Source organism: Anser anser (assembly GCF_964211835.1).
Source record: "Anser anser genome assembly, chromosome: 2".
Taxonomy (NCBI): domain Eukaryota; kingdom Metazoa; phylum Chordata; class Aves; order Anseriformes; family Anatidae; genus Anser; species Anser anser.
In genome coordinates this window covers 81,592,333-81,613,157 of record NC_139721.1, presented here as the reverse complement: position 1 = coordinate 81,613,157, position 20,825 = coordinate 81,592,333, and the positions used below count along the sequence as shown (strand labels likewise).

General features: G+C 38.6%; 2 long non-coding RNA genes across 2 annotated transcripts; one reads left to right on the top strand and one right to left on the bottom strand.

Annotated features, from left to right (window-relative positions):
• Positions 1-7,008: 7,008 nt before the first annotated feature.
• Positions 7,009-11,566, top strand: LOC310893183. The gene is made up of 3 exons (XR_014578789.1): positions 7,009-7,214; positions 7,373-7,480; positions 10,288-11,566. It is a non-coding gene; the product is annotated as an uncharacterized lncRNA (long non-coding RNA).
• A 1,287-nt stretch (positions 11,567-12,853) lies between these two features.
• LOC310895705 lies at positions 12,854-17,248 on the bottom strand. The gene is made up of 3 exons (XR_014580878.1): positions 17,178-17,248; positions 16,458-16,508; positions 12,854-13,514 (listed from the first exon to the last, which is right to left on the bottom strand). It is a non-coding gene; the product is annotated as an uncharacterized lncRNA (long non-coding RNA).
• Between the last annotated feature and the right edge of the window lie 3,577 nt (positions 17,249-20,825).

Genomic DNA, 20,825 nt, shown 5'->3' with positions numbered 1-20,825 from the left:
CTCTGAGATTAGATTCTTGCTGTTTTATGTTCCACTATGGTAAAAAGATGCCATGATTGACTAATTTTCTTGTTGCCTTCCTGCTTTAAATTTTGAGGCTCTCTTTAAAAGACTGATTCTTTTTTCAAGTGTAGTGATCAGAAAGTCAAGCACCATTTGGCATAGCAAATAAATGGAAAACTGATGGATCGTGTTCATCTGATGTTCCAACAAGCGCTTAAAAAAAACCACAGAAAAACAAAAAAAAATCTTTTTCCCCCAAGTCTCCTACAAATTTAGTAAAAGAAACACTTGAAAAGACAGATCTGTTGGAGCTGTTCCTAAGAGAAGAATTGCATACTGAAATTTGACTTCACAAATAACTTTATGGATGCCTGTAATACTTCAGTCTGGTGGAGCAAAATGAACCTCTGCAAAGCAATCAAAAGTACTGCACTAATCTTACTTTTACTTGTTGATACAGTTCTTCAGCTTTTAAAACTGTAGAAACAATTAGGATCATCTTACTACCACAATGACATTGCCCGAGAGACAGCCCTACAACTTCCATCTCACATTACTGAGGCTTCACTCTTCTGTGGTGACACAGAGCTGAATTAAATTGCCTGCTTCTCCTCTTATTCCACCCACCTTTGCCTATTACATCAAATGATTCTGGAAACTGCCATGTCTTCTCCAGGGCCTGAAATGTATTGTAGAGTGCGTCTGCTGGAGGAAAGGTTGGGAAGGACGAAAGAAGGAAGCAAAAGGGGAGAAATTAAATATATTTTTTTTTTCCTTCCAGGAATTCGTAATACATTCACAAAGATTATTTCACTTTCTTTAATCAAACACTTTTGTACAGTTGACACAGATTTAACTACAGTAAATGGATACATCCTTTCTTTTTTACATAAGTGTAAAATTTTAAGTGACCAAATAAATGCAGAGGCAGGGAGAAGGCTTAATCAAAGCTGTAAATATGAAGTGTGTGTGTGTAATGCATTTTCATTCATTTTTAGGTAGTTATTCTTTGATATGGTTATTATAATTCTAAATTGTACTGGGAAATTCAATTACTTCTACCTAAAGTCATGAAAATCCATTAGTAGTAAAATGTATAAAGAGCCTAAAAAATTGCTTTTCTGCTTGGCCGAGAAATTTGGTACCTTTGTAATCCTAATGCATGACCTCAGGTTATCCAAGAAGGCCATCTTCTTGGATAAGGTGAACTGAAGTCAGAGGATGAGAGAAGACTGATTCTTTAAATAAATGGCCTTCATCCATATCAATATCATTATATATTTACTGGATTACACATAAGAGATTTTTTAAAGGTACAGTTGCTTCTCTTGATCTGCCTGGAGTCTTTTGTAATGTTCTTTAATTTTCTATCTTCTTTTGGTTACTTTTTAAAAGAAAATGGGGAAAAAAAAAAGATAATGTATCAATTTGAAAAAATTGTAAATACCTATTTCACAGAATCACAGAATATTAGGACTGGAAGGGACCTTGAAAGATCATCTAGTCCAATCTCCCTGCCAGAGCAGGAACAGTAATTTCTAATGTTTTTTTTTTTTAATGTATTTACCTCAGTAACAACCTTAATCTCTTCCTATATACTATGTCAGACATAAAATTTTATTTTTTTTTTAATGCAATCCTTTTACCATCTAAAGCTAAAGTTCCCAGCCATAGCACCAGAGCACATAACTGCCCTAAGCCCCTTTAGGTACTTGCAGAGAATGAAGAGCATGAACAGCAGTATGAATGGCAATAACTTAATTCACAGCCGATTCCCCTCACTGCCAATGGGAAGCTGGCTAGGATAAATCATTAGAATAATTTTCTGTTAGTGTGCTTAGTGTTTCATTTAAAATCTTCTTTTGGGGAGGGAAAATATGCTGAACAATTTCTACTGTTTGCTCATTTGGCTTGCTACACATGCAACTGTCTGAGTCACGCTCGGACTGCCTGCAAATGGAAGTGCCCATTTAAGTGCATGTCTGATCTGTTTGCAAATGTGACCCTTAGCTATGACTTTACTTGCAGGTTAATGCCATGCTGATGTTAATGGGAAATGTTCATGTAGCCCAAAGCTGAATTTTTCAGGCTAAGATAAAATAGCAGCTGTCCACATTTGGAAGGCAGTCTTTGCAAACCAAAAGAAACAAGTGATTTTGTCTTTCATACATTGTGACAGTATTTTTATAACATCAGACACTTATAAGTTAAGAGCAATGGAAATAAGATTGTGCACTCAAATCCAGTTCTTCCTTATTTAGTTTTTAAAACAACCTGGATGTGTCCTTCTTCCAGCAGGACCACAAACTCATTGTGCACCCATCTGGAATAGGAAAAACGGAGTTGCAGTGAAAAAAAAACTTCTTACTTGCAGTTCCTTTTCTTCATTTGCTGCTTATTTTGGAATCCATCTACAGTAGGGCAAGAAGGAAGAAGCTTTTTTTTTTTTTTTTTTGGTAAGAGGTTGCCAGATCTCCCTCTGGAGATTCTTATTGTACAATGGAATTGGTAAGGTGCTGAGAAATTTCTCAAGAACAAGGTTTTTGTGAGTGTTGACTAATAGCACGTTCCTTATATTCGACATACCTAGGCTGATCTAAGTTTATTAATACTATCCTGAGATTCTCCAGAATTACAAAGCTTTTCAGCAAACCCAAAATATTTTGCACACCACAAGTATTTATACGAGTACTGGAAGTACAGTTCCTTATCTGGAAAGCAGTTGCAATAGGTTGTAGACTCCACCTGAATGGCCCATTACATACATTAAATGTGAAAATAGTCTAACAAATAAAATGTTTCACTGACAGTTATAAAACATCTCCAATGCTTTTGATAACTATTATTCTATCCAGTTATTTTCAGGTGTTCTTCATCAATACTGACAGATATTCAAGAAGGTTCTCAAGGAATATTTTGTTGTAGATAGTAAAATCATGTAGCTCATTTATTATCAATGCTATTCAACAGAAATTCTGGATATCCTTCCAATATAAAGGAATGACTCTGATGTACACAGCAAGATGCAGGCTGAATTTTCCCCAGATGCTGATATCAGAAGGTGCTTTAACATCTCATTATGCACAGCATTGAGGATACTAAGAGTTTCTTGAATAATGAAATAATTTCAAGATATTATCCACCTACTGTAAATTCAGTTTTTGAACTGCTGCCCCCTACCTTGAAATATTTACTAAGTTTCTGTGGTGCATTAGCTGTGAAGTATGATTTATTCTAATTTCCCTTACAATATTTAGCTTTAAGTTTGTATTATTTAAAAATCTATATTTTGTCTTAATACTAGTCTCTTTTGTACAACGGTCTTTTACAAAGGTACTACATGAAACAGAAGATAATTGGAAAATAAATCAGAAAGTAACACAATAACTGCTAAATATAATTTCTATTATGTGCTACTGGGATCTCAACATCTTAAAACCTATGTTTTTTAATAATGCAGGAAAGTATTTCCTCCTCCCCACCCCCCCTTGAATTCAGGTGTGAAGTCTGCTAAGTGAAAAATTAAGTTGTAAAAAAATATACCAAGGATAAGAACCTTTCACTCCCATTGAATTTTCAAGGATGGTATGTTAAAATATGTTAAGTAAGTCCATTAGTCTTTAGTTTTTCTTCAGAGGGAAACCTTTCCCACTGAGCAACCTTTTTTTTTTTTCTTTATATACATATATATATTTTTTTTATTATTTTAATTTTTTTTTTTGCTTGGCTGTTATTTTCAAAAAAATGTAACTGTAGACCTATTGTATGCTGGATGTGTTGTATTATACAACTTGTGTTATGCAGTTGGGCAGACTGACACATTTTTGGTTATTTGTAGAAAAAAAAAACAACATGTAGAACAGAGATCTTGTGTTACACATGATTTTATGTACCTCTGTATAAAAGAAAGCTGGGGCTGTTGACATTAAGAAGAGAAGACTGAGGAGTGACTTAACTTGCAAATAATCAGGTCACACTGGAAAAATCTGTTCTGTATATCCACAACAGCTAGGGCAGGAGAAATGGGTCTAAGCTGTGGCTAGGAAAACTTTTCTAATGGTAGTATACAGAAACACTGAAATAACTAGCTGGAGAGATTTTGGCATTTCCCACATGGAAACCCCAGGGTGCAAGAGGGCCTCACAGGTTAGGAATGACCCCGGTATTGGTAGTCCTGCAGCAGCAGGAGCAGGGACTGGGCTATGGCTTGAGGATGCTTTTGGCCCCGTGGCTCCAGGTTACTCCAGAGCGGTGTCAGGAGGGGAGATCTCTAGGATCAGGGATTCCCTCATTCTGCCAACATGCACCATGGTCAAGAAGACTGTGTGCTCTTTGTGTCAGCCACAACTCTGGAATGACCGACTCAGAGAGGAAGTTACCCCGTGTCTCAAAGCAGCTACATCTCAAGAATTTCTATCGACAGTCCAGGCTTCTTTCACAAAATCCTAACCAAAGCCACAGTAGAATTCTATTTAAAGTGAAAATTGAACACACGTGTCAATTCAGAGCATGTAATCAGCTCTATGAAAACCAAACACAAACACAATTTGAAGACTCAACTTTTCTGTGCTAAATGTGTCAGGGAAAGTTTGTTTATCTGTCTTGACCTCTGTATTCATTAAACATGTAATAGCTTTTTTAATGTTAAAATTACCCTCCATACTGTGCAGTTTTTCTAATTTTCTTCCTGTTATTTTTATTTATTTATTTATTTTTTTTTTTTTATCAACCACAGTCTTGGGTTCACTTTCTTTTCCCAGCCTGTAAAGCAGAAGAGCATATTGACTTAAATCTCTTGCCATGGTCAGGTTGAGTGGAGGACCAAGTAGCGGTATTGATTGTGACCTTGTTGGCTAGAGCTAAGGTTCAGTGCAGAACGTTATCAACTGGAAAGCTTAACTTCTGAGATTAACTTCAGCATTGCAGTATGTGGGTATGTTACCATGGAAGCATACTTGAGAGGGAAAACTCAGCTGCAGAGAGGGAATTATCTCCAGCTATATTGTGAGAGTTAACTTTTACAGTGGTAACCTTCCTCTTTCAGAAAACTCTTTAAGACTGTAAATCCAGACCGATCCAGAGCAGCATTTCATGCTTAGCCCCAATCACAGGATGAAGTGGCAATAATCCACCAGCTGTCTGTAGAATTGAACTCATTGTAAAATAAACCCCAGGCAAAGGCATTTAGGCCAGAAAGGTTTCTACTCTAGTAGAAAACTCTGATATCATATAACATAGAAAAAACAACATGATATGCCAATATAATTGGCAAAGCACTTAGTGGTCGGCATATGTACGGAACAGGACAAGGTGTTTTTGTCATTTGATTTTGTGCCTCCATGATTTCATCATAAAGCGGTTAGCTTTGATCTCAGAGGCATATATTTCTGTAGAGTCTTAAGGTTCTGGAGCCCTAATACTTAAATTAAATTAAGTTCAAACTGAAAATGACCAGAGTTTCATATATGTAATTGTGCAGAAATACATTTGTCATCTTTTCTTCAAAAACAGAGTAAGAGCTAGGCTTATAGGTGCTTTAAAATAGCTCTGCAACCAGTCTAAGGGAATTTTGAAACTGGACAACCTAGGTCTAAAATGTTAAGACACACCAAAAATACTGTTCCATAAAACTTACCAGAAAAGGCAGTTTTGAGTGGTGCTGATATATCATATTTCTTGTGTGTCATTCAGAAAATGCACTCACATTCACTTATCTTTGGAAGCTGTTGAGTGTACGTCCTTTAGTATTGCTGTTTTAGCTGGTACACTAGACCTCGGGTAATCTCCAAGCCTGTATTTCCATTCTCTGAACTCTTTGTCACAGAGCTTGAAAACAACCCTTACTTATGGGAAGCAGTTTACTCTTGTGCAGCATTCTCCAATAGAGTCCTATTGGAAGGATGCAGAGGCAGCCTGTGACTTACTATGTATAGTAACCTACAGAATGTATTGAACATGTCTGAGCTCTATTTACTCTTTCAGTGTTGATCTAGCTTCTTGTATTCTCTTCATTTTGTCCCCAATTTCTGCCTGGTGACTGAATTTCCTCTGACTTCAGTGAGATCAAGATTAAAGCTGTATGTCAGGGCTGAAATCCAATTAAAAACTGGCAAATTTCAGAGGAAGGACTGAAGTGTAATACTTGGTTTCCATCAAATAATCCAGGGTATATGTTGCATAAGCCTGTGCTAATGGAGACAGAGAACTACAGTCATCAGTAAACCCAGGCGCGCATTCTCTAAAAGATTTTCTTTTTCTCTTGTTTATAAATTATACCATAATGTGTTTGCTTGCCTGATCTCAAAACAAAATAAAGCTTAAATCACTACAAAAAAAGTATTTAATCACCCTAATATCTTCAACAGGAACTGAGCTAGGCAATCTGTTTCCAAAGGCAAACAAATCACAAAGAAAAACTGAAGAGAACTGGAAAAAGGAACCAAGAAAATAATAAAAATATAAATTTATCTCCATTTCTACAATAAACATAAGAGCAAATAGCTGACAGAAAGTGTTGAGAAGTTTTGTAACTCCATGAATTTCTTTCTACCTTGCTTCTTCTCTGTTCCGCTGTTTCATTCTGCTGAAGCAGTCTTTCACTGAAGCTGTGTCAAGGGTCCTTGTGGCTCACAGCATTATCTATTTCTAGGAACTGAAAATGAACTTTCTAACTGACTGCTGGCTAAGACCGGCAAATCTTAATCAAATCCCAGGTCATAAATAGATATACTGGAGGTCATCTAGAGCAACCTCCCACTCAAAGCCAAGATTACTGCCGACGCTGAGTAAGCTGTGGCTACATCTAACCAGGTCTTCAAAACTTCCAACAAAGACATGTCTTTCTGCATAACCTTTTCTTGTACTGCTCTGTTTTCCTACTGAAAAAGGTTTTCTGAATTTGAACCTCTCAAGCAATAATTTGTGACAGCTGTTTCCTGCTGTGTCTGGACCTATCAGGGAGAGGTTGGCCCCATAACCCTTCTGCTGCTCTTTAAGTAGGTCTACGTGATCCTTAGCCCATTCTCAGCAGTGCACATGCCCATGGCCCCTGCCTATCACGGTGGGTCTCTGTAGGACCTTTTCTAGTTTCTTCACAGTTCCAACTGTGATGTGTAGGGCTGGATGCAGTATTCCAGGGCAGCCTCACCAGTGCTGAGCAGAAAGGGGTGACAGTTTTCCTAAGTCTGCTGGCCATCCTCCTCCTAATGCAGGTTAGTTTGCCTAATTTGCAGTGAGAGCTTAATTTAATAAATACTAGATTGAACAGATTCTGAAGAAATTTGCTATGGATAACAAGAAAATATCTGCAAGAAGGCTGAATGAACAGTACATGAGATGTCAGTCTGGGAACTGGTGATGTGTTTGGCAGGAGTTTCAGCCAGATGGAGGAAGAATGGCTTCTGTGGTCAGAAGGTTAAAGGAACAGGGAAGGTATGAAACAGAAGTGAAGAAACTGAGGAATTCACCATGCAGACAGGTACAGTAGCATGGTTGTGGTCCTTCTGTAGCGTAAGGGTTCCCATGTGTTTCTTGTACCAGAGGGGTTTGGCATTTGTGAAAAAACACTTGTGATGCAAAGTCACACTTCTGCGTCGGGAATCTGTGTGTGGTTTTTTGTTTGTTTGTTTATTTGTTTCGTTTTGTTTTCATTTGGTACTGATATTCAGTCCTTGCCAGTAGTGGCAGATGAGGAAGGACACTTCTGAAGAAAATCTTTCTTGCAAGCCTAGGACTACAAAGCAAGAATGAGGCATAATATGTTGCTTTATGTAAAAATAACAAAATATATTAAAAAATCCCTCCTCCTCTCCTTTTCCCTTTTGCTTTTGTTACCTAACCAAAGATGAAATGAGCAACATATGACTAATAACAGTCAGGAAAATGGAAGGGGGAGAAATTTGAAAACATGAGATTTGGCTGTGGGATAATTTCTTATTTATACTTTCTTTTCAGTGTTATGCCTAGTTTCATGTCGGGTTTGTGGCATCTCAAAAGCCAGGTGTAGTTTGCCTTGATGTAGACACACAGTGTTAAATCACTCATATCTCACAGGCAGGTGGTTATTTTTTTTTTCACTGTCTTTATTAATGACCAAATCACTAAGTTTTAGCATGAAAGCTGATAAGATTACATGTGGAAGAGGGCCTCTTTAAAACAGAAAGGAGAATGGTACAGTACCGGGTGTTCTTTTTGTAAATAAATAAATAATCGGCCTTTATCTTAGGTGGCAGATCACACTGGCAGCAGATTCAAAACAAAACCCAAGCTCTGGTTCAATATCAGTATGTATGTATAGCGCTTCCACAGGAGACGCACATGGTGGTGGTGTACCTGTGTTCTCCTGCGCTGTACTGAAGGGTCAAGAGTTCCTGTAACAATCAAGTGCAGAAAATGCTCTTCAGATTATTCTTCCCCATGCACCTATACTCTCTCAGCATGAGTCTTTGGCAGATCTGCATTTACAGAGCTAATTATCCCATAGGAGAAAAATATTTGAATAAGCAGTCCTCGACAAGAAGCCGCGCTCCCAGTGAATGCTGGAATCAGAGAGGGAGGTGCTGGCACAAAAGTGTTCCAATTTTTGCTTTGTTGTTGTTGTTGCAGTAGTGCTAGTCTCTTCACCCACCTGAAGCCTCCTGAATATGAATGAGGTGCCAGTGCTTGGTAACTCGGTGTGTTGAGCTGTTTGAGCTGGATTTGCAGAGCATTATCCATCTCCATTTACTTGCAGCCAAGAGCTGCAGTTAATAGTGAACGTGGCACTGAAAATGTTAATTCATGTTTACAAAATGTGAACAAGAAAGCTAAGTATTTCTACCAAATCTCATACTTTGGAACTAAGGAGTTAGGAATCTTATACTGACAACAGCTGGAGACACTCAGGTAGAGATGCTTGATTTTGCTTCCTCTTACCGAGATATTTTTCTTTTCACACTGTCTAAACCCTTGTTATAAAAAAGACTTCTGTATGCAAAATGCTGTCCAAGTAAACAAAAACCAGCTGGAAATTCATGTGGCTAATTCATGTGGCTAATTCAGAGACTAAGACAAGATAACAAATAAACATACCAAAGAAGGTTACTCAGGAAAAGTGAGACAATAGGAGACAAGCAACAGCTTCATCACCTTTTGTGTACTGAAAGGCCATTGCTTCTGAGTGCAATTAAGAGGCAGAATCTGAGCGAGGTGTAAGAGGTGGGATTAGAGGTTTAGAGAGGTCCTGCCTGTCCATGGGGACGGTGAAGAACACAAAGATAGAAGATTGGAAATGAAGCAACCTTCATGATGATGTTCTGGTGCAACAGAAGACCAGGTGATTTTTAATTTTTACTCTCCAACAAGTGTTTATCTGAGTCAGATCTTATGAAATCCATTAGTTCTCTTTCAAGAGAAGAAGAACACATAAATGGATAGTAATGTGTCATTACTGAAAATGAATATATGGAAGAAAGGCAGTAGCAAGTGGGTTTTCATCTAAATGGTACAGGCTGAGGATATGTTGATATGTTGCAATAAGCTATAATTCAGCAGAGGCTTTCTGAACCAAACAGCACTCAGTCCTTTACAGTTTCTTATTCTCTTATTTTCCAGAGTGATATGGATGCCTTTTTTTTTTTTTTAAAGTTGTTACTGTTCCAGGACAGGAACTGGAACTCCTGTACTTTCACAAGGATTATGGTCAGCATGCAGAGGGATGGAAATACATGTCTGAGTGTTGTTGACAAACCACACACTGTATCTAATACCAAATTGATTTGGGTACTTCCAGTTTTCATGAACTTGTACTAGCTGAATTAATTTGAAAGGGAAACCCCTTTTTACCTTGATACAGCTTGCTGAGGAGGCAATGGGGATTAGGTTGTGGGAAAGAATGAAAGCCAATTAAAAATAATCAAAATGAGGAGACTTGTTGAGGAACATACTGCTTCTGTGAGCTGGTGAGATTTCGGAGTGTGGGAAGAAGGACTTTGTGATCAAGCAATAGCTGGAGGTAGGGAGACTGCCAAATGGAACTGGCAATCAGCAAAAATCAGCTATTAATCTTTGAAACGCTTCTCACTTGGATGACAATTTCCCATACATAAAAATGCTCCTCTACATAGCCAGTCATTATCAGAGTGCTCTAACAAGAAAGTTTGTCTCCACTGGGTTGTTTCTGCTTGGGAGGGATGCATTGGGTTAGTTCAATACGTGAGACGTGACTGTGGCCAGCTCTTGCTGTGCTAACAGGAAGAGTTACTCTCCCAGTTGCCTGTCAGCATCCTTTCCCCATGTTTCTTGCAGGTATGTCTGTGCCTTGCCCTTGCGCTGCTCATCCAGATTTTGTCTTGCCTCCTAAGTTTCCTGGCCTGCTTAGGGAACTGCCTCACTGCTGCAGCTTCACCTGGCGATTGCTGGTCCATGACCAGCTCAGCCCATGACTGGGCTCAGCACTGGCCCCAGCCCTCCTTGGCTTGGTGCACTGGAGCACAGGGGGGCTGTGACCCAGGGGAAGGAAGAGGAGGGCAGAGTCCTGCTGGCCCGTGGGCAACCATTTCCCCAGCTGGCCTGTGCCCATGTGCTTCTCTATAAACAGCCTGCGGTGGAGTTTGTAACGTATATTTTTTACTGTTGCACAGAAACACCTATTTTCATTTAAGTTTATTTTCACAACAGAGATGTAACAAAGTTCCGGTGTATATTCTGAAAGAAACATGCTGAGTGTTTTTGTTTTTTGTTTTGTTTTAGGAGTGAGATTCCTGTGCTTCTTTATTTTGATTATATAATAGAAGTAGTCTCTTCCTACTGTAATTCATTTTTACTGTCTCTCAAATATTTTGCATTGTTTCTCATTCCACCACTGACTTTCCAACCAAGTTTTATAATAAAATACAAGCCAGAGTGAAATACTTCTCTGAATAAATATCAGGAGTGCAAAACAAGTAGTCTTAGTAGCACCTACTTAGTGTACCACAGTACTTCATCATATGTGTAATGCCTATGTATAGAAGTCTCCAGCAAGATGAAAAGCCTAAAGGAAGTAAAACAATTTCCATTACTAACTGTTTTCAGACTGTCTACAGAAGTGCACGTAGTTTTGGAACTATCACATCATTAACACAAACTATCAACGGAGCTCCCTCAGTGGGGAAGAAACACAAGTTAAACCCGACAGAAGTCAGTCAGGTTTGTGGAAACTCTGTGCAGACATAGTTGGAAGTTTCCACATTATTAACTCTTACTGTCTGTCATTTTTTGGCATACAGTGTATGAAAGTAAAGTACATATAAATTATTTTTGTTAATATTCACCATGGGCTGTTCTCAGCTGCTGCAAGCAGAACACTAACAAACATATCAGTCTTCTTCAGCTTTTTCTAAAACATCTTAAACTCTTCAGGTAGCAAACATGATTATTTTCTTTACATGTGAGCAGATGAGATATTACTTTGTGATGGCTGGCCAACGTACAAGGGGATAAACAACCTAACAGAGCTCCCCTTCAGCTCAGTGGTGTAAATGTTCAGCGCATTGCTATAGCAACAACCCAAAATGAAGAATTCACTAGTTCCTCCCACTGGCATCTCTTAAATTACTCTGTGTTTTGGAGGGGAAGGAGATGGATTTGGTTGTTCTCGTACAGGCAGGCTCGAGAAAAAAAAAAAAAAAAACTTAGCCCCTTTGATACTCTCCAAGATGGGCTTGGGCGTGTAAGTGCTACCAAACTCAGACACCTGCAAAGGCCATCGAGAGCCCTGTGACTCTCCTGACCTGCTGCCAAGTCCCAGAGAAACCTGATGCCTCGTAAAGCCTGTATTTTCTAAATGCCCAAATAGAAAAAGGGTTGCAGCCATGCAAAAACAGTCTGTATGTTCCCCATGGGCACTACCCTGGGCGGTGGGAGAGTTCTGGGTCACAGCAGTTATTTTTGCAACAGCAGTGATGCAAATCCATTTCTTCCCCTCTGCTCTGTGATGCTGCCCCTCCTGCTTTTGAGGATGCCCCAGGTGCCTTCATGCAGAAGTGCCATGTTATGAGGAGTTGAACACTGCTCTCTAGGGAGTACCTTACCTACAGCTCGTCTGCCTGGCTGCCTGGAAAAATTAAATATTTAAGGTGGTTTGGAACAGCTTTGACCGTACTCCTGAATACAGATTTCTTAGTCTAGCTTTTTCCCTTAGTGTGATGTTTGGAAATCTCCATCGACATGAGAGGAAATTAAAAAAAAAAATAAAAAAATCTGCTGATTAATCAGTCATGTTTTTTCCTCACTTCTATTTAAAATGCCCATCAGCAAGAAAATTTTGAGAATGAAGACACCTAATATGTAAAGGGGAGAGAGGGGCTCAAAACTGTTAATCTAGAAAGTATTGAGGCCTCTCAGCTCAGAATTAATATTAAAGTTCAGTACTTCTGATTGACTCATATCATTTACAAGATACCAGGCTCTTGAAGGAGTCTTTACTTTCAGATGCCTTCACTAGTTGAAGTCATTACCCTCTTTCACTATCCATGACTTCAAGGCAAATTTGGAGTCAACAGAAGTAATAGCTAGACCAGAAATTTTGTAGTTGATCCCATCCTCATTTTTAAATTTTATTTTTTATTTTTTAAAAACAAACACTTTTTTTACAGCGCCAGAATAATTGTATTCAAACCTGGGCACCAGCTTTTAGAAGAAATATATTCTTGCAGTTTAGTGTAGAATTAGACTCTGAATGCATGGCAGCAGCACGCAAGCAGAAATCAACCTTTGACTAAGCAGACTGGAAAGTAGACAATAGTTAAGAACGAGGCTGCCAAGAGTTAAACAAAATGCTGCAGGAGTGTGTAGCACCTGCAGTTGAGATGTGAAGCTGTAGTGGCGGGGAGTGAGGCTTTTATTTCAAGATACGGGGCTCTGTATTTCTGGTGTCGCAAGGTCTAGATTGCTTCCTGTTCTGTTCATTGCCAAATAAACCTAATAAGCATATCCATGTAAACAAAGCCAAAACAAATACTCAGAGAACAGATTGTTTGCCATGCAGAAATCTCCACCCCTCTTTCACACCATGAGGGTTCTAGCGTTGCCTTCCTTCCCACTTCTCACCATCTTGGGAGTGGATTTAATAACAGGTACTTCATCCCTTCACTGAAACTCCAGGCAATGTAAGTGTAAAGAAAAGGTGGAAACATTTCCTCAGGATTTTGTTAAATTAGTGGCTTTTTTTTTACTTCAGTGGTTGACGTATGTAGGTGCTGTGAATACATGAGTGGAGTGGGAAGGATGATTCCTATTGTCCTCAGCAACAAACGCACCATTAAAGAGCTGCCTTGTTTGCTCAGCCCTTAATCCATGATAGAAGCAGTTCTGAGATAAATGTGTAGGCCAAACAGCTCAGCTTCTGGAATAACAGAATGATAAGGGCATGTTTGCAGCTCTCTCTGATGTCCCTGACTCATACTGTTTGCTTAGTATTTACATAATTCTTCCTTGTTCCACTGGAATACTGGAAAGTTTCATTCTAGATTCAGAAGAACTGTTATGACACCCTAGTGGAGAAATAAAAGCTGGAGTTTAGTTTTCTGTTTGTTTGACTATCTATAACATAAATGGTATAAGCTTTTCTTTTACCCTTGGCAATCACCATATGAGGCAGGGAATTGTGTTCTTACTTGACATCTTCCATAGAGCAAGTTTTATTAGGTTATCACGTAGGTCAAGATAATACATATATTGTCAGTGTGACTGTTTGTTTTCTCTGCTGTAGAGCTTAAGGAAAAAAATCGGTATAGTGCTGTTTACATAGAGGACTTCTCTAGCATTCGTAAGGGCTTTAAAGTAAGGACACACTGATTTTCAGCAGTGTAACTGTAGCATGTGTAAACGTTTTCAAGCTAGCTCTGACCTTGTTAACATGAGTTAACAGCACCTTGTATACAACTCTGCCAGCAACCTTGTGCAGAAGTCTGTGATACTAGGATTTAACACATGAATTTGCTGCATAAACTAACCACCCACACATAGTTGTGGGCATGTCTATTTTTGCCCTCAACACCACCTTTTTGTTGCAGTGAAGATACTCTCTGCATGGGGATGGGTACAGAGTGTGCAATAAGGTGCCCAAGCATCTTCATCAGATTTTTTTCTAACTACTGAGTTCCATGCAACAATTGCAGATAGTGTTTTTACAGCTTTTGCAGGCTTGTGATTTGTGAAGAAGTCTCACAAGGTTACAGAAGATCTGTGGGGAAACGTTTGGTTGGAGAAAACAGGATGTCCATGTCTCCATAGTATGTTCAAACTATGATTACCCAGCTCCTTTCTCTCTTAAGAGAGGAGACTGATTTTACTTAAATGCATTTGCTTTTTAAAGAGGTGATGCATAAATTAGGAGTTGGTTCTATTTTAATGGTTCATGTTGCTTTATAAAAAATACCAAAAAATAAAAAGAAAAAAAAATCACAAGTTTATAAAACTATTGTATCTTTGTATTTTCTGTGTGGCTGATCTTGGTCATCCTCGTTTCCACCGACTGGGGAATGCGTTGCAACAACTGTTGCTTTCTCTGGTTTTGCCAGAATTTTTCTCTCCGTAATTCTTTGCCTTTCAATGAATGCGAACTGTTTTTTTTTTTCAAAGTGAGAAGGAATTAGAGGAAAGACTCTTCTTGGGAAATTGTTGTTGGTTTTGAGTCCTTTATATAAGACAACAGAAATCTTGATACACTTTGAATGAACAATGTGTGACGCAAACACTAAAACTCTTTTCCGTGCTCTTGTATCACATTACTGCAATGATCTTTACTTTAGTCTCAAAAATAAAAAACAAACAAAACACAAACAATAGGGAACAATAGGTTAAAAATTGACTCTGAACTGCCATTTTCTGACTGTACCTGCTTGAGTTATCTCATGCAACAGTTGAAGGCTCTTAAAAATACTAAGTTGTCTACTACTCCTCATCTTTTGCTAGCATAGAAGAGTTAAGTGGATAAGGAGGTGCTTTTTGGTATCAGTGATCCCGTCATCACCAGAACAATAGGCAAAATACTGTAATTTGTTGTGCTTATTGAGACTTGTCTATTTGAGGAAAGCCTTGTTTTTAGTATAATCCTTCATTGGTATCTCTTCCCATTCTGCCTGCCACTTTTGATTATTAGCAAACCAATATCACAGCATGCCTTTTCAGTGTACTATTAAATTTCTAGTTGAGTGATGCTGCTTTGGCCCAACCCTACGCAGGAAATACACAAAATCTGGGTGAAAAGGGAGGCCTTGGAGAACATGTTGAAGAATTTCTCTCTGATGTTCTCTATTCATATGGGTCAGCATCACTCTCCTACACAGCCAGGTAACTCACAGAAAGGGCGGCATGTTGCTCTCCTGTTATCAGGAATACTAATGCCCTCAGTAGGTCATGTACAAATATACCAGCTCGTCATTTGACCACTCCCTACACAGCTTTGGAGGGCAAGCCATGACCTGCCCTCATATTTTTCACCTCTGTTCTCATAAATATACTGCTTTTATCAGCTTTTTTTTTTTTTTTTTTTTCCTGTATCCTTTTCAGTTTGCCAGTAACTCCTTGAGAACAAGCAGCCAAGAATGAAAGTGGGAGGCCTATTCACTCTTGGCAGAGCCATCTAGAAAGACATCCCCTCAGCTTAAGGACCCTGGGCTTCATTTTTGTATCTCTTGGTCTGTTATGATGATGCATTGCATCACCAATGTAAGCCTGATTTGTTTTTAAACATTGCTTCTATTGCCTGACTTGATCTACAAGTATGCTTTCCATAAGTAAAGTTAACTGGCATTTTACACAGTTTTTAAGTGCCTCTGACTGTCCTAATCTGTTCTGTCAGCATTTTGTCTGTCATGGGTAGAAGCACAGCTTCTCCAGGCGCAGAAAAATTCTACTTCTCTAGCATCCTATTAATTAGCTTTGCACATCATTAATAAAAATAATGGTGACTACTGTCGCTGCAGACTACTCTTGCACTTTACAGTATTTAAGTGTCTTGTCAGCTGGCCTCAGTTTCTTCATCTTTTAGCCAGATTACTGTTCACATGTACCGTTTTTGCTATAGAAAAACAGCATTTTAATCCAAACTTACTTGAATTATCTTTCAAGCTACTGTTTTAAACCTAAGTGTTTGAATTTTTTAGATTGTTGATAATGCTTTTGCTGTTCCTTTAACTAATTTCAACATCAAGGAATCCTGCCAGAGGATTGTTTTGTGAATGCTTTCCTTGAAATTAATGAGTTCTATCAAATTATATCTCAGCATGTTCAGCTCACTGGTTGGTTCAAAGATTAGAGTTTGACTATAGAATAACTTTTCTTTGTATATATTCTATCTACTTTTCTGTAACACCTTCCTCAGCCCACCATGGAAGAGGTACTATTCAAAGTAAACAGAAGAATGTAGGGCTGTATTAGAAAATTAAAGAATTAGGAAAAAAGACATGTAATAATGAATCTACTGTACTTACGGTTGATCCTTCGCAATTTTCCTTCCAGCATGACACTACAAATGTCAGGTGCTTTATCAATATAAAGAAAAAGATTACATTTGAGGTACATTTGAATGATCAAAATTGAGCATCACCCTCATCTAAATCAGCAGAAACTCTCTGAAGTACTATTCTGCTTCATTTTAATAATTCAGCCAGCAGTACCACTGCACAACCATTCCAGCACATGCATAACTCATTGCTGTTGGTGTACCCTAACTACTATATGCAAAACACTTAAAATATAATGTCTACATACAAAAAACTGTTCTCTGTGATCATTTCTTCAGAGACAGTTTCCATCGGCAGTTGAAAAATGTCTTATCTGTGTACAATTTGATGAATACTGCACAGAAACTGTGTAGGTGAGTCTTTGGGATGCTCTGCCTGGGCTGTTAATCATCACATTTAAGCATACAAATTGGACTAGGCACAGCAGGCTGCTTGAGGGAGCTTCTAGTCCTATCCAAAATTTCCAGCTGAGAGCTCCTGTAACAATTGGTCAGACATTTGATTGTGAAGGTTCAGTCTGTGACCTAGTTCAGCGTCAGTCCATTGCCACAAATCTCATCTAGAGAGTCACAGGACCACCCAGGGAACTAAGCAGTGAGTTATACTGGGTCTGCATACACTCCTAACTCTGATACTCAGCTGTGCTGCAAGTATAAAGAACAAACCTGATCTTCATGCTTTCCATACCTTTTTAATTGAAGTACAATAGTTGTTTCCATAACATTTTAAAATTAAAAGCAAAGGGTGCCTCTACTCTGTGATCACAGAAATATGATTGAAATACACCTGTGCTAGCTAATGTGTAAATAGTAGATGTGTTGCACCTGGTAGGGCTAATTAGTGAAATACTACCCTGCTGCCTGAAGAAGCTTTGCAGCCACTTCTAACCCTTATGTGGTAATTGCCAAACTGCTGCTGGAATTTATTTTTGAAGTCTATAGAGCTTGATAACAATTATAAAACCCTACTTCAAATGTTAGACTCTTAAATACCAAACTTTTCCAGAGATACAAATAAATACTACAGTTGTGGACAGACCCCGAAGACCTCCAAGTCATTGTTAATGGTCAAACTGTCAAGTCAACAGTGTTACTAGTTTTTGTTCATTTGTTTTGCCTGGTTTTCTTTTTGGAAGGGGGACTTCTGTGCCTTGGAGAGTTAATGCCATTATTTAACATTTTAAAATGCAACTTTTATTCTCAGAGCATCCTTTAAATCCTTTCTTCAGAAAAATATGCTGAGGAGGAGAAGGAAAGGCATGCAATTTTACAGAGCATTTGAACATAGGAGCCAACTATCATTTTTGACAGACAGGTTCACTACTCTGGGAAAAAAAGAAAAAGAAAACGTTAATGGAGAATGAGTACTAAACAACTGAAGGGTAGCAAAAGGAGGAACTCAAGAAGTTGAAAATGAGTTGCTAGGCCTTTTAACTTCAGGTCAGTGATCATAATCCAGGCTAGCTCAGTATTGATAAGGAAGTAATTACTCTTTGTCACCTCTGAAGGGTCTGGGGTGATACGAATTAAAGATCTGTGCTGAAACCTAATGAAAAGCTGCACATGTCACAGAAAAACAAATGCAATCAATTTAAACAAAAAGCTGAGAATAACTATTAAAATGTGCAAAATTGATTTTATGGAGAAAAAATAACAAATCTGATACATGTCCTAGACGTGTCAGGACCCCAGGTGTTTTACTTGCTGTCTGTAATAATGGATTCTGTAGATCAAATGTTTTAGCCTTTTTTTTGTTTGTTTTCCCTTCTTTCCCCTCCTACATTTCTGTGACACAGACCCCTAACCAAGAAGGACTTAGTTTAAGAACTCTAGAATGTCACAGGGATGAAAAATCAACGTCATGAGCACTGGTTTCACTGAGTGTAGTTACTTGCCAGCTTAGAACTGCCCCTTTGAATTAACCCTTCTAATAACTAACACTAACATAGATCCACTGAAGTATGACTGCTGAATATGCCCTCTCTGCTTCCCACTTTTATGTTTCTTCTCCCTAGTCTTCACAGACTTTCTTCCAGTAGATGTTCTTCCACTAGGCTCTGTGACTAACAACACAGGGTCTGGAGGGGATTTATACATCCTTTGTACTTTACTAAAATATTTCTTCTCCCCCCTTGCTTTAATGGCAAGATTGAGAAAAATCTGATAGCAAGATAAGCCAGAGTCACAGAAGCCAATGAAACACAGAACAGTCAACTGTATTTTGCAATTGGTAGTTTAGACCAGTCAGTATTTAATTGTATTTTTTATAAAGCAGAATCTTGTGGGGCAGAAGGAAGGGAGGAAAACTGATGCTTTTGGTATTCCATTATGTATTACATGATTATACCTTTACATCAAATGGAGAAAGAATTGCAATGAAAAGCCACTTCCTTATAATTTGTCAGGGTAGTAATAGCACTCTCATAATGCACAAAGCTATTAGAAGACTTCAAGGCTGGGTTCACTCACTTTTATTTCAATATAGATCAGATTTCTTCTTTGTCAAGGAAAGAAATTTGTCACTACCTGCCTAAAATCTGAAAGTAAACTACCATCCTGATTCTACAATATAGGTTTGTGTTGCAAGTTGAAGACATTTTTTATGATGCAAGAGACAAACTTAAGGTAATCCTCCTGTGACAACTTGCCCTTGAGTTTATTTTCTGTTCACTAATCTTGCTAACCAGTATCCCCTATACTATAGTTAAAGACCATATGTTTTGGCAGAGCATGAACCTGAGAGTTTTCTTTAGATAATTTGCAGCAGTACCAGCAACTCAATATGGCTGAATCATGAGCCACTGAAATCACTGAGCCAGAGAATCACTGAGCTGATTGAATGAAATCACCGAGCTAGAAAACTCAACATCTTGCCTCTCATGATCTTGTTGGAAAGGTGTTTTTGTTGTTGTTTATTTTGTTTTTAAATACATTGGAGTTAACAGGTTTGGTTTTTTTGTTTGTTTGTTTTTTATCTTCAGTATGAAGCATTGAAACTGCAACTCTTGCAGTTCAAACAGTCCAGTTTGAGGGGTACCATGTCAATCTTCTAAGGCACAGATACCATTGAGTCAAGCATTAACATGAATCCCAAACAAGTGGCATTGAATGTATAGCACTAAGACACTTGGATGAGTGTCTGATTAAGGGAAAAATGTAGCTAAGTAAACCATAATTTGGCAAGGACCAACCAAGGATTCCTTACCACTTATATTACATTGCTGTGGTGTTTCACCTGAGACAAAAGGAAGCAGTTGTTTTCTTGAGGCTGCAGAATTTTGTACTTGCATTAAGATCAGTAAATTGTTAGGATGTACTTGATTTCAGTTGCCTCTTCTAAAGAATACCTTCTATCCAGAAGAAAAACTAATATAAAAATAACTCACTAGGCAGAAGAAAAATTAGGAGAAAGGGAAAAGATAGGGAAAAATGATTTTCTAAGAACAGCTTCCCAGGAAGAACAGAAAAGGCTGAAAACACCGTTAGATTTAGTGGTGGGGCAGGATTAGAAGCTGTGGAGAGCTTCCCATCAGCTCTGTTGTACTGTGGGCATGTTTGAGCAATGACTCATTAAAAGCTGGTTCCTTCTGATAAGGAATTTCTTTCCCCTCACTCACAGAGCTATTATTTGCCCTTGCAAAAGATGTCACCAACACACCAATATTTACAATGGATTCTGGTACCCCAAGCTTCAGTCCCCTTAATTAAATATAATTGCCTAGAGCCCTCATTTAAGTCACCTGAGGAGAGGAATCTAACTGAAAATACTTGCATGTATATACAGGAAATGTACACCCACCTGTTTCAGTGTCTTAGTTTGTGTATAGGTTCCTTAGTGAAAATAGTCCTACAGACACTTTTTCTCCAGGCAGATCCCCTCCCTTCCCTTTGCAATCACATTAAGTACATGGTGTAACCTAGCACAAATGGATCTGGGACTGCTTAGATGCTCATGGACCACATGGAGATCACAGTGGGTCACTTGGTCAACTTTATGCCAGATTGGAGGATTTCAGAAGAAAAGTGTGCTCTTTCCAGAACACGAAATACAAAGCAGACCCTGGTTAATCAGCCACACACTGATAACCAGCAAACAATACCCACCCACCCCCCACCCACCCCCAATGTCACTACTTCATCAGAAATCATCATTTGATAAAACAAAACATTTTGGAGGAACTGCAAAATCTTACAGAGTATGAAGAGAAAGGATGGAAAGGAGCAACACATCCCAATCTATCAGACTACAATGCAAGCCAACATGCTTACCTGACTCCCCAGCAACCTGCCTAGCAAACAATAGAGGCACCTGCAAGTCAACAACCTCCTTCAGCTC